Source organism: Triticum aestivum, chromosome 2A, assembly GCF_018294505.1.
Source record: "Triticum aestivum cultivar Chinese Spring chromosome 2A, IWGSC CS RefSeq v2.1, whole genome shotgun sequence".
In the NCBI taxonomy this organism is placed as follows: Eukaryota; Viridiplantae; Streptophyta; class Magnoliopsida; order Poales; family Poaceae; genus Triticum; species Triticum aestivum.
The window spans coordinates 687,022,398-687,033,116 of NC_057797.1; the positions used below are offsets into that span (position 1 = coordinate 687,022,398).

The following is a 10,719-nucleotide window of genomic DNA, read 5'->3' on the forward strand; positions in this document are numbered from 1 at the left end:
AAATTACCCAAAACTGCCGCCTGACAATGTCAGCCACCGTCTCACACAAGACACCGTCGACCATCTCCTCTGGCGGGGCCGTGGCAGCCATGTACAGCTCCTAGCTCAGTGCTAGCTGTGGAACCTGACCCTCACCGGGCAACATGACCCACCCTGGGAAGTGGTGCCAGTAAAGCACACCAAGGAACTGGTTGGGCATGTGGACACCATCGGCGTGTATCCAACCTCTGCAGTATGGCAAGGCCAACACATTAGATATTAATTTGAAGAAACATGAAGGACAAAGGCTAAAAAAGAGTAAATGCACTTACTTATGCCCGTTAGCCTGAATCAACCACCTCTAATCGCGGGTCGCTGGCACGGCCGGGAGCTTCGTACCACCATGCTGGTAGACCTTCTTACCCTGCTCAACCAGCTCGCCCTCGCTAAAACTATCGACAGACCAGGTCTCCTCGCCATCAGCATTGCCACTAGTCTCCGGAGTCAAGTGGGACGAAGACTTTGGGACCAGAGTCTCGTGGGATGAAGACTATGGGGCCTGACTCTCGTGGGACGAAGATTTAATGACCCGAGGCTCGTCGGCCCGAGGCTCATGGACCAGAGTTCGAGACAGCTCAAGTCTGATGGGTCCACCTGAGAAGGAGCACTCCGGTGGTTTGGAGAATCAGCTAAGGGTGGTGGCGAGGAAGGCACATCAGCCTTCCTACCTCTTCCACTGCCATGTCCACCTCTAGCTGCACCCTTCTTCGTCTTCCCCCGACCTCTCCCGGCCGAAGAAGAAGCGCACGTCGGCGTCTGCATGATGTCTACCAGTGCTCTTCGAAGGCGCTGGGGTGGAATAACAGCACCCCTCCCAGCACGCGCCGAGGAAGAAGGAGGCTCGAGCGCTCTCGACCCGCGCCCACCATTTATCAACACCTGCAATGACAAAGAGTAAATGAAATTAGTACAACATAAACATAATAAAAAATTTGGTGGGTGAAAACAACACCTAAAAATTAACTAACTAATTAACTAACTAACTAAGTAATTAACCTAAAAATAACTAACTAACTAATTAAAATCTTTTTCTTAAGGCCAGAAATAGTCTTTAATAGGTTTAAATTATTTTAGTGTTTCCAAAATATTTGAGAAAATTTAGGGAAGCTCATTGGACATATATTGTCCATATATAAGAGTTTCAACACACGGTCATGTTCAAAATATTGGTCAAATCAATCAAAACCCCTTTATGCAAGATTCTACCTTTCCTAGTTGCTACCTGTCCATGCCCATGGTCAAATAATTCTAGAAACCATTAGCCAACTAATTGAAAAATGATGACTAAACCCGCCTTTTCTTTTTCTTTTCTGATTTTCAAGAAACAAAAGGAAAGGGATGCAAATGCATCCTAATCCTAATCATTTACATGGTTGTCTAGGAGTAGTAATTAGTAAAACTAAAACTAGAACTGGTCAAGAGAACTAACCTAACTAACCTACAAACTAACCTAACTAACCTACAAACTAATTAACCTAACTAACCTAGAAACTAATCTAACTAACCTAGTCTAAAGATCAAAGCAAAAGTGTCTAGATAACAACAAAGGTCTGCTTGTACTCTCTTCGTAGAGAAAGATTTTAAACCAAAAATTAACAACAAAGATCAAAGCAAATAAACAATTTATGAACATTTGTGTCCAGACAACAGAAATATCACCAAAAAAACACAAACATAAAAAAAGTTGGATATGTTGTCGAACAGATCACTCAAAGTGATAATATTGATCTCATCAATGTATGAATCAGGCCACTACTTTTTAACATCACAAGTCATCACCGGGATCCATAGACAACAATCTCAAATTAGGAAAGAAAAATCAACCAGAAACATTACACAGATTCCTAAGTTCAAATAAGAATATTTAAAGAGTTTCATAACAAATGGTTGAGCCATCAGACAATGCTTTCTAGGCAAATAGGATTATGCTTATGATCAAACAAGTAGCAGTAAGCAACTCAAGATCCACCAAAAGGATAGCCCATTTGAAAAATTCTAGCCCGATTAACATTTCTCCATAAAATTCAGTCTCCAAAATTACGGCATAGCCAATGTGGACATCAGAATTGCAGATTTTCACAGCATAAGTTCAGAAGTAATCAGAAAATTATGCTAAGATGTTCAATTTGTCCTCAGAATTGCAGTATGACAGCATGGGCGCACAACAACCAATCAGTCGCTAAAGATGGTATGATTAACAGGTTTTTCATCACCGGACAAACATAAACACAAACTCAAACAAACAAGTCAACAAAACAGAACTTAAATTTCTACAGAAAACAAAATCTGACAAAAGAAGACATGAGAGGAATGACACTAACCTAGTCTAAAGATAGCTAACCTAACTAACCTAGAAAATCAAACTAATGTAACTAATAGTACTAACCAACCTAATTAGTAGTACTGGAAAAAAAGAGAAACTAACAGTACTAACTAACCTAATTACTAGCAGTAAAAAAGAAAAAAACAAGGGGGGAGCTCACCGGAGTGGGTCGGCGGGGCACTAGGGCGGCGGGGTGTCGGGGCAGCTAGGGCGTCGGGACGGCGGGGCGCCCGGTTGTCGAGGCGGCGGGGCGCAGGGCCGGTGGGGGTGGCGGGGTGGGGAGGGCGTCGGGGCGGCGGGGGCATCGGGGTGGTGTAGGCGGCGAGGGCGTCGGGGTGGCGCGGGGCGACGGGGCGGTGGGGGGTCGGGGCGGCAAAGACGCCGGGGCGACGGCGGCGGGAGCGTCGGGGTGGCGAGGGCGTCGGTGTGGTGCGGGTGTCGGGGCGGCGGGGGGTCGGGAGCCTCGGGGTTGCGGGTCGGTGGGGGGTCGAGGCGTTGGAGTGACGCCGGTGAGGTGAGGGAGAGAGAGAGAGAGAAGAGAGAGGGATGGGGCACAGGGCCGACCATTTTTTAGTTAGGTTTAATTTCTTTGCCATCTGCTAGCAGATGGAAAAGAGCGTAGCTATTGGGTGGGGCCAGGGGAAACGGCCGTTAGGTTAACACTTTCATTGTCGTCTGCTCGCGGACGGCAAAGAAGCTCTGCCGTTAGCTAGCAGACGGCAAAGCTTCTATGCAATCTGCTAGCTGACGACAAAGAGCTAGCTGACGGCAAACACGCTCTTTGTAGCCCGCTCTTTCTTTGCTGTCAGCTTTCTGTACGTTGATGGCAAAGATCCTGATTCCAGTATTGCTAGATATTTAATGACTAATGGTGGTTCACACTTTATTCATGGTGCTTTCCGTAAAATGCTTGTCAAGTATGATGTTAACCATAGAATTGCATCACCTTATCATCCTCAGTCTAGTGGTCAAGTTGAACTTAGCAATAGACAAATAAAATTAACTTTGCAAAAGACTGTCAATAGGTCCAGGAAGAATTGGTCTAAGAAATTAGATGATGCACTTTGGGCTTATAGAACAGCATATAAAAATCCTATGGGTATGTCTCCTTATAAAATGGTGTATGGAAAAGCTTGTCACTTGCCTCTTGAGTTAGAACATAAAGCATATTGGGCCATCAAAGAGATCAATTATGATTTCAAGCTTGCTAGTGAAAAGAGGTTATTTGATATTAGCTCTTTAGATGAATGGAGAACTCAAGCTTATGAAAATGCAAAATTATTCAAAGAAAAAGTTAAAAGATGGCATGACAAAAGAATAAAGTGCTTGTCCCCTATCTTTGCTAGCCAAAAATTCTGCACTAAGTAGAGATACTACTTGTGCATCCAAAAACCCTTAAACCCAGATCTTATTTTCAAGTGTCCACCATACCTACCTAGGGATTGAGCAAGATCCCTCAAGTAAGTTGTCATCGGTGCAAAAAGGCAATAAAAATTGCTTCTATAATTTTGAGATCATTTAGTGTAAGAGAAAATTGAGTGTTGCATGAACTTGTGATGGTGAAGAATAAAAACGACAGACTGCATAATAAAGGTTGCTATCACCAGGGGAAATGCAATGTGACGTTCTTTTGCACTAAGGGATTGAGCATACAAACAAATAAGCACATGGCAACATCTGCTTCCCTCTGCAAAGGGCCTATCTTTTACTTTTATGTATTTACTTTTATACAAAGGGTCAAAGTTTTCCTTCTATTCCTTTTTATTTTTCTCCTTTGGCAAGCATCATGTGGTGAGGAAAGATCTAGGCACATATGTCCAGTTGAATATAGATAGCATGAGTTATTATTGTTGACATCAACCTTGAGGTGAATACATTGGGAGGCGAAACTATAAGCCCCTATCTTTCTAGGTGTCTGGTACGTTGAAACGTTTTGCTCATGTGTACGTGGTGAGTGTTAGCAATCATAGAAGACTATATGATGGTTTAGTATGTGGACTTTCCTAAAGGCTCTGATACGTGACCCTTCCTGAAAAGATGATGAATTGTAGTTGCAAAGTTGACTGAGAACATAGTTTATTGGTTTTTAATAGAGTTTTTGCTTTATACTTCAATTGTGTGATGAATTGTTACTTATTCATGAGAAGTATATGATAAAAGTCCTATGATAAAAGTCTTATGTTTAATTGTGTTGCTGTTATAATAATCAACATGATGCTTCTATGTCCGTATTTTTTTTATCGACACCTCTCTCTCTCAAAGCATGGGGACATGTTTTTTGTTTTGGTTTTCGCTTAAGGACAAGCGAGGTCTAAGCTTGGGGGAGTTGATACGTCCATTTGCATCATGTTTTCTTACTATTATTTATAATGTTTTATCCATAATAATGCTTTTTGGAGTAATTCTAAGGCCTTTTATCTCATAATATGCAAGGTATACACAAAAGAGGGAGAATTCCGGCAGCTGGAAATCTGGACCTGGAAAAGCTACGTCAGGCTACCTATTCTCCACAACTCCAAACAAGCTGAAACTTCACGGAGATTTTTTATGGAATATTTGAGGAATATTGGAGCAAATAACTGTTGGAAATATACCCTAGAGGCAATAATAAAATGGTTATTATTATATTTCTTTGTTCATGATAATTGTCTATTATTCATGCTATAATTGTATTAACTGGAAACTGTAATGCATGTGTGAACACATAGATCATAATATGTCCCTAGTAAGCCTCTAGTTGACTAGCTCGTTGATCAATAGATGGTCATGGTTTCCTGACCATGGACATTGCATGCCATTGATAACGGGATCACATCATTAGGAGAATGATGTGATGGACAAGACCCAATCTTAAGCGTAGCACAAGATCATGTAGTTCGTTTGCTAAAGCTTTTCTAATGTCAAGTATCATTTCCTTAGACCATGAGATTGTGCAACTCCCGGATACCGTAGGAATGCTTAGGGTGTACCGACCATCACAACGTAACTGGGTGGCTATAAAGGTGCACTACAGGTATCTCCGAAAGTGTCTGTTGGGTTGGCACGAATCGAGACTGGGATTTGTCACTTCGCATGACGGAGAGGTATCCCTAGGCCCACTCGGTAATGCATCATCATAATGAGCTCAATGTGACTAAGGAGTTGGTCACGGGATCATGAATTACGGAACGAGTAAAGAGACTTGCCAGTAACGAGATTGAATGAGGTATTGGGATACCGACGATCGAATCTAGGGCAAGTAACATACCGATAGACAAAGGGAATTGTATACGGGATTGATTGAATCCCCGACATCGTGGTTCATCCGATGAGATCATCATGGAACATGTGGGAGCCAATATGGGTATCTAGATACCGCTATTGGTTATTGGAGAGATGTCTCGGTCATGTCTGCATGGTTCCCGAACCCGTAGGGTCTACACACTTAAGGTTCTATGACGCTAGAGTTGTTATGGGAAATAGTATGTGGTTACTGAAGGTTGTTCGGAGTCTCGGATGAGATCCTGGATGTGACAAGGAGTTCCGGAATGGTCCGGAGGTGAATATCGATATATTGGACGAAGGGTATTGGAGTCTGGAATTGTTCCGGGGGTACCGGGTGACGACTAGTGTGTCCGAAAGGGGTTTCGAAGGCCCCGGCAAGCGTTGGGGGGCCTTATGGGCCAAGGGGAGGGGGACATCAGACCACTAAGGGGTTGAGCCCCCCTCCCACCCCATCTCACGTAACCTAGAGAGGTGGGGGCGCCTCCCCTAGGGCACCCACCCCTCCCGGCTTGGGGGGCAAGTTTCCTAGGGGTGGGGGCGCCCAAACCCATCTAGGGTTTCCCCTGTGGCCGCTGCCCCTCCCCTAGGGAACCCTAGGGTGCCTCCTCCTCCCCCTTCCCCTATATATAGTGAGGAAGAGAGAGGGCAGCCGCACCCTTCCCCTGGCGCAGCCCCTCCCCTCCCCTACACCTCCTCCTCCTATGTAACGCTTGGTGAAGCCCTGCCGGAGAACCACGAGCTCCATCACCACCACGCTGTCGTGCTGTCGGAGTTCTCCCTCAACTTCTCCTCTCCCCTTGCTGGATCAAGAAGGAGGAGAGGTCCCCGGGCTATACGTGTGTTGAACGCGGAGGTGCCGTTCGGCGCTTAGATCGGAATCGGCCGTGATTTGAATCGCTGCGTGTACGACTCCACCAACCGTGTTCTTGTAACGCTTCCACTTAGTGATCTTCAAGGGTATGAAGATGCACTCCCACTCTCTCGTTGCTAGTATCTCCTAGATTGATCTTGGTGACACGTAGGAAATTTTTAGAATTATTGCTACGTTTCCCAACAGTGGCATCATGAGCTAGGTCTATGCGTAGATTCTATGCACGAGTAGAACACAAAGCAGTTGTGGGCGATGATTTGTTCAATTTGCTTACCATTACTAGTCTTATCTTGATCCGGTGGCATTGTGGGATGAAGCGGCCGGACAGACCTTACACGTACGCTTACATGAGACTGGTTCCACTGACTGACATGCACTTGATGCATAAGGTGGCTGGCGGGTGTCTGTCTCTCCCACTTTAGTCGGATCGGATTCGATGAAAAGGGTCCTTATGAAGGGTAAATAGCAATTGGCATATCACCGTTGTGGTTTTGCGTAGGTAAGAAACGTTCTTGCTAGAAACCCATAGCAGCCACGTAAAACATGCAACAACAATTAGAGGACGTCTAACTTGTTTTTGCAGGGTATGCTATGTGATGTGATATGGCCAAAAGGATGTGATGAATGATATATGTGATGTATGAGATTGATCATTTTCTTGTAATAGGAATCACGACTTGCATGTCGATGAGTATGAAAACCGGCAGGGGCCATAGGAGTTGTCTTAATTTATTTATGACCTACGTGTCAATGAAAACGCCATGTAATTACTTTACTTTATTGCTAACCGTTAGCCATAGTAGTAGAAGTAATAGTTGGCGAGGCAACTTCATGAAGACACGATGATGGAGATCATGGTGTCATGCCGGTGATGATGGTGTTCATGCCGCGCCTCGAAGATGGAGATCAAAGGCGCAAGATGATATTGGCCATATCATGTCACTTTATGATTTGCATGTGATGTTTGTCATGTTTACATCTTATTTGCTTAGAACGACGGTAGCATAAATAAGATGATCCCTCACTAAAATTTCAAGAAAGTGTTCCCCCTAACTATGCACCGTTGCGAAGGCTCGTTGTTTCGAAGCACCACGTGATGATCGAGTGTGATAGATTCTAACGTTCGAATACAATGGGTGTAAGCCAGATTTACACATGCAAAACACTTAGGTTGACTTGACGAGCCTAGCATGTACAGACATGGCCTCGAAATACGAGAGACCAAAATTTCGAACATGAGTCGTATAGTAGATACGATCAACATGGAGATGTTCACCGTTGATGACTAGTCTGTCTCACGTGATGATCGAACAAGGCCTAATCGATTCGGATCATGTATCACTTAGATGACTAGAGGGATGTCTATCTGAGTGGGAGTTCATTGAATAATTTGATAGATGAACTTAATTATCATGAACATAGTCTAAATTGTCTTTGCAAATTATGTTGTGGATTAATAGCTCGCGCTTTAGCTCTTTGTTTTAATACGTTCCTAGAGAAAGACTAAGTTGAAAAATACCGTAAGCAATTGTGCGGACTAGGGCCATAGTCTGAGGATTGTCCTCACTGCTACATAGAAGGCTTCTGTCCTTGATGCACTGCTCGGTGCGCCAACCCCTCTGGCGTCGTCTGTGGATGTTGTGAACATCTGGTAGACACGTTCCGATGACTACCTGATAGTTTAGTGCACCATGCTTTACGGCTTAGAGTCGGGGCTCCAAAAGCGTTTTGAACACCAAAGAACATATGAGATGTTCGAAGAGCTGAAATTGGTATTTCAGGCTCATGCCCATGTTGAGAGGTTGAGACCTCTGACAAGACCTGTCGGGGATATACCCCGCAGCGTAAACCGGTCGGAAGTATAACCCGGTCGGACTAGGCGTTTCATTGGTAAACCTCCAGAGGATTGGCGATTTACGTGTCTGGCGGTTCACTGGTATGACGATTCATGAGCCTGAAGACTCATTGGTGACCCGGCTGGACTTGGCGGTTTGCTTGAGACCCGGTTTACACTTGGCGATTCACTGGCGACCTGCCCTGACCTGGCGGTTTACAAGCAACCCGCCGGAATATTATGACACACTTGTGACCCGGCGGACGGGTCAGATGAATGACAAGGCCCAAGGCCCAGAAGGCCGGTTTATGTTAATGGTGGGCCGGTTTAACAGGAAAGGTATGAGGAACATTTATCTTACAAGGAGTTAAGACCTGGACTTGTATCCGGTTTGTATTAGAGATAGACTAGTCCTAATCCTAATAGGACTCTACATGTAACCCGCCCCTCCAACATATATAAGGAGGGGCAGGGCTCCCCAAAAGGGACAAGATTGACAAGTTCCACAAATTGGACAAGTTAGGTTTAGACAATAGCTCTCGAGATAGAGCACTCTTGTAACCGTGATCATCATCATCAATATCAATGAAGCAGGATGTAGGCTTTTACCTCCACCGTGAAGGGCCGAACCTGGGTAAAACATTGCGTCTCGTCTCGCTCAACCCCTCTCAAGCTACCACATAGATGCGTTGGCCTCGCGACTAAGTCCAGACACTAAGGACATCTGCCGTGACAATTCCACGACAGTTGGCGCCCACCATGGGGCCTGCGCACGGTGGTGTTGAGTTCTTGGAGGGATCTTTCCCAGGGTTTCGAGAAGCTTGCAAAATCCTAGTTGAAGAAAAAGATGGTTTTTGAAGAATTTACATCAATGTTGAATTCACTAGTTAGCAAGATCAACAGAGAAGATCATGATGACTTGGCCCGGTCAAAGTCTCTGTTTGTGTTCAATGTGGATTCGCTGGATCCGATGCATATAGATCGTCAACACGTATAAGGCCAAAGGCAATTCGTGGATTTGCTTGCATGATTGAAGGGAGAAACAACAAAAAGAGGGATCTCCGTGTTGGTAGGAAAGTTATTGCAGATGGATCAACAAAGGACAATCACATGAACCGCCGGACAACCATGGGCAGAGCCGGTGAAATTGTCGTTAGGAAATCGGAATTGTAATTAATTTTAGAGTTGGCAGTATGAGGTCTAAAGTCGATGAGACTAGAGTTGCAGCACACGCGGCCGCCGCCTCGAAAATCGCCAAGACTGACAAGAGTACGATCTGTCTAATCTGTTTAGCTGCAAGTTTCGCCAAGACCGACGGAATCAGATTCAATCACGGCAACCAACCGAAGACAGTAAAATTTTCTCTGCCCGTGCCGACGCTGGTGGCAAGTCCCGAGGGCATCAACCGATAGCACAGCACACACATCAAATTCATTAAGCTGTCGGGTCGCGCTTGAGAAGACCGATTCTATCAGTAGCCTTGCTACTCTTCACGAGAAGCCAAAGTCAGTTTTTTCCTCCGCTTGGTGTGTGTGTGTGAGAAAACTACCAGGAAAACAAGTCAAACCAAATATGACTCGTAAGAGGATAAGGTCGTGGGCACGGAGTCCGTTGCTGCTCTGGGTCGGCTCTCGCCTCGCGCCTCTGCCTCTGGCCGTCGTTGCTCCGGGCTGGTTCCCGCGTCGCCGTGCCTCGAGCAGCTGCCTCCGTTTCTTCGCCTGCCTCTGCTGGTGTGGATCTTCGAGCCGACGCCTCGCTGGCCGTTTCCCCCTCGCGCTAAAACTGCCCGGGCCCCGCCTTGTTGCCGCCTTCACCTTCACCTCCACAGTCGTGGCCTTGCTCCGTCTCAGTCGTGGCAGAGCCGCTGTTGCGGCCTCCACCTTTGCCACAAGCACTTCTGCTGCTGCTGTGCTTTGCCAAATTCCAGTGCACCTCTACTCTGGGCCGGATCCGCGCCCTTGAGTCGCCACAGTCTCCCTTTGCCTCTGGGCTGAGCCGCCTATTCGCCGTGGTCTGCTACGGCCTATGCCACCTTCGGCGACCCGTTAAGCCGCCTGCGTACGGAGCTTTCGCCTAAATAAATCAGGTGATATTTGTCCTATATATTTCTTGCTAAGTACATGTTGATTTCTTTGGACAAACAACTACTTTGCCCTGCTGTATGTTTTGTACGCAGGATAATTGTGTTTATGCCGCGGGTATGGAGCACGAGTTGGCAACATTCTGTACCAATGTTACAGTGAGCCGCCGGGACCGCGATGGGCCACCTCTACCATGTTGAGTCGCCGGGGCTATGTTGAGTCACCGCCTGCCTTAGCCGCCTCTGTCGCGATGAACGGGTCATCTCTCATCCGAACAAATCAGGTGATATCTGTCCGGTTTGTTTTC

The 10,719-nt window shown here is 45.9% G+C and overlaps 1 non-coding gene across 1 annotated transcript; it reads right to left on the bottom strand.

Moving 5' to 3' along the window:
- Window positions 1-2,166: 2,166 nt before the first annotated feature.
- On the bottom strand, window positions 2,167-2,258 carry LOC123038409 (small nucleolar RNA SNORD96 family). The gene has a single exon (XR_006417854.1). It is a non-coding gene; the product is annotated as a small nucleolar RNA SNORD96 family (small nucleolar RNA).
- Between the last annotated feature and the right edge of the window lie 8,461 nt (window positions 2,259-10,719).